The sequence below is a fragment of the Oratosquilla oratoria genome, chromosome 37, assembly GCF_046742065.1.
Source record: "Oratosquilla oratoria isolate Oo_2021 chromosome 37, ASM4674206v1, whole genome shotgun sequence".
Lineage (NCBI taxonomy): Eukaryota > Metazoa > Arthropoda > Malacostraca > Stomatopoda > Squillidae > Oratosquilla > Oratosquilla oratoria.
In genome coordinates, this window is record NC_134813.1 from 38,467,216 (window position 1) to 38,470,925 (window position 3,710).

Genomic DNA, 3,710 nt, shown 5'->3' on the forward strand with positions numbered 1-3,710 from the left:
TAACCTTAATTTTGTAGTTAAGTTTCACTCTGCGTGTGTTCTTTTTAACCAGTCCAGCCATTTTATCATACCTATTCCTAGTGAGTTTCTCCCCTTCTCTGACATAAAACACTCTTAAATCCAATCTTAATTTTTCAACCTATTCGTCATCCATTTAGTTTCCGATCTGACTCTCCTGTAGGGTAATGAATTTTGATTCTGTAGGTTTGTGTGTCTGATCAGTTTCAGTTTCATAAACAAACAAAAGAAAACACACACGCACACACACACACACACACACACACACACACACACACACCATTACCCATATATGGGTCATATACGAGCTCTGAGCTCTCTTCCGGGAGGGAAATAGCTGTCAATCGCGAGTCCAACACGTGATCCAAGACCATGGTGAATCACACACACACACACACACACACACACACACACACACACACACACACACACACACACACACACACGCACGCACGCACGCACGATCTAAACGTATGTAGACGAGTGACTATATGTACACAGGCATCAATACATTACTCCCTCAGCATACACACTAACAACTCCTCTTTCAGAGTTCCAGACCACCGAACAGCCTCGACAACGAGGTTACACACAAGGAATGGGCTGCTTGACAGCGTAGATAGTGGTAATAAGGGGCAATTAGACGGCCAAACGGTTTGACAAACCCGGCTTGTCAAACAAGTGTTTGAAGTGATGTTTGACCGTGTGAATAGGGTATTTGGTTGTCAAACACGTTCGACAAACGTGTTTGACGACCAAATACCCCCATCCACATGGTCAAACATCACTTCAAACACTTGTCTGACAAACCGGGTTTGTCAAGCTGTTTGACCGTGTAAATGGCCTTTTACAATGCAGCAAACCCCCTTCTTTCGTGTAAGTACGCTGCTCGCTCCATATTTCCTTTCCGCGGGAAAGCATCATGAATCTTATGCTAAGTCGTCTTTTTATTTGTTATTCTTATCAAAGAGATTCGGGGATGTTTATCCCCCTAAATGTGGTAATGGGGTTTTATGGATTTCTACAAATTCCTTCTACGCATGTGTGTAGTGACACCCAATGCTAACTTCCTTTCTTTATTTATTAGTTATTTCTTTATCTATTTTTATTTTACTTTTGTATAGATGAGATCTAAACACGAATAGGCTAATAGATAAGCAGGTGATTTATACCTATCTTGATATTAAGGACAATCAATTTCATGCAGTTGAGGAAGAAGAGGAAGAGGAAGAGGAGTAGGAAGAAGAGGCGAAGGAGAGAGGAAGATATAAAGAGAAATAAAAGAGAAATAGGAGGCAGAGGAGGGAGAGGAAGAGGAAGATTGAGAGTAATAAAAGAATAAACAAGAGGAAGAGAAGAGGGAGGGAAGAGGACAAAGGGAAGGAAAGAAGAAGAAAAGGAAAAAGAAAAAAGATGAATCAGAAGACGATGGACAAGGAAAAGGGAAGAAGGGAAGAAGGGAAGAAGAAAAAAAAAGGGAAAATAATTGAAAGGTAAAAAGAATGAAAATAAGAATGGAAACAAAGAATTCATAAGACAGGTGTGAGGAATAATGGAAGAAGACAAGGAAGAAAAATGGAGAAGGAGGCTGAAAAGACGAATAGAAATAAAAATGGAAACGGAAAAAAAATGGTAAAAAGGACAGAAAAGAATGAAAGATGAATGAAAAAAATCGAAGTACAGTGTGAAGAAGAGAAGAAAAAGAATAAGAAGAAGAAGAAGAAAAAGTAAAAAAAAAATGGAGAAGAAGAAGAAGAAGAAGCAGAAGAAGAAGAAGAAGAAGCAGAAGAAGAAGAAGCAGCAGAAGAAGAAGAAGAAGACGACGACAGGAATCGAAGAACCAAACGACAATTTTCAAAACGCGAAATGACACAAAGAACAAGACGACAATTTCCAAACACATAAGGTCTTTCCTTCACGGTTGAGTTCGCTCATACAAAAAAAAAAAAGAAAAAATCAGTCGAGTTGCAGCCATAATATGTACAAACACATTTCATTGAACGCTGTTATTGTAGGTTGTAGGTTGTAGGTTGTAGGTTGTGCTTTACCAGCGCTTCTACCCACATGAACAACCTCATGGGTCATCTTATACTTCGAATGTCGATTTTCGATTTAATTGAAAATATCTTTCCCGATACGCATACGTATCTGTCTTAACGTTTGAGGCACAACCCAACGGACCTATTGATGAGAGGGTATCTTAAAAAAGAGTGTTTATTGATTAGCACCTGGAGATTTCATTCAGTTTAGGACAGCACCCTATTGTTTAAAATGTTAGTGTTATCTCAAATCCTTCGTTACGTCAACAGCATTATACTTTTTTTTTTTTTTAGACAATTCTTTCCATTCTATGGTAGAACCCAGATGACGAAGAGGTGAATCAATTGTGTGTGTGTGTGTGTGTGTGTGTGTGTGTGTGTGTGTGTGTGTGTGTGTGTGTGTGTGTGTGTGTGTGTGTGTGTGTGTGTGTGTGTGTGTGTGTGTGTGTGTGTGTGTGTGTGTATGTGTGTGTGTGTGTGTGTGTGTGTGTGTGTGTGTGTGTGTGTATGTGTGTGTGTGTATGTGTGTGTGTGTATGTGTGTGTGTGTATGTGTGTGTGTGTATGTGTGTGTGTGTATGTGTGTGTGTGTATGTGTGTATGTGTATGTGTGTATGTGTATGTGTGTATGTGTATGTGTGTGTGCGCGCGTGCGTGTGCGCACACTTCCGCTCGCCCCTATCACACAGAAGTCTTCACAAAACATTTTTTTCTTTAAAAAAACAACTAATCTTTACCTAACTTAGAAAAATCACCAACCGACAACCTTACCAACCGACAACCTTAACAACCGTTCCACTTAATTGCACTATTTCTCCCCCTACAAAGTCTCCATCTATGTACTGATGTCCCACCAATCGCAGAAGACCTCTTTAAAGCCTCTCATACAGCTCCATCTTGTAGAATTTTCTTTTTCTCAGACACCTTCCCTTAGAGAAATTTCCTTCATATCAAATTTCTGAAACCATATCTTCGAATGTCCCTTCTGCTTTATAATACCTCCTCTGTCTCTCCTTCTTCCTTCGCCTCTTTTTCCTCCTCATCCTCTTCCTCATCCTCTTCCTCTTCCCTCTTTTCTTCTGCTTTCTTCTCCTCTTTCTTTTCCTCTTCTTCCTCCTCTTCTTCCTCCCCTTCTCATCCAACTCCCCTTTTCCTCTTTCTCCTCCATTTTTCTTCCTCCTCCTCATCTTCTTCTTTTGCTTCCTCCTCTTCCTCCCCTTCTCCTTTCCTTCTCCTCTTCTTCCTCCCCTCCTCCTCCAACTCCCCTTTTCCCCTTCCTCCTCCTCTTCCTCCTCTCTTTCCTCCTCCTCCTCATCTTCTTCTATTTCCTCCTCCTCTTCTTCCTCCCCCTTTTCATTTCCTTCTCCTCCTCCCGTTTTCCTCCTCCTCCTCCTCCTCCTCTTCTTCCTCTCCCTTCTCATTCAATTTTCCTCCTTCTCTTCTTCCTCCTGCTTCACTCTTCATTTTGACGTAATCTACACGTGGCGTCACTTTTATAATCTACTACAATCTCTCACCATCAAAAAGCTTTCCATTATCTTCTGTACTCCTTCCAAAAACATCGCCAAATGTTCCAGAACAACATATCTCAACGATTTCCATTCCTTTCACTTCATTTACTTCACTCTCCCGTTTTCTTTTCCTTTTCTTCAAG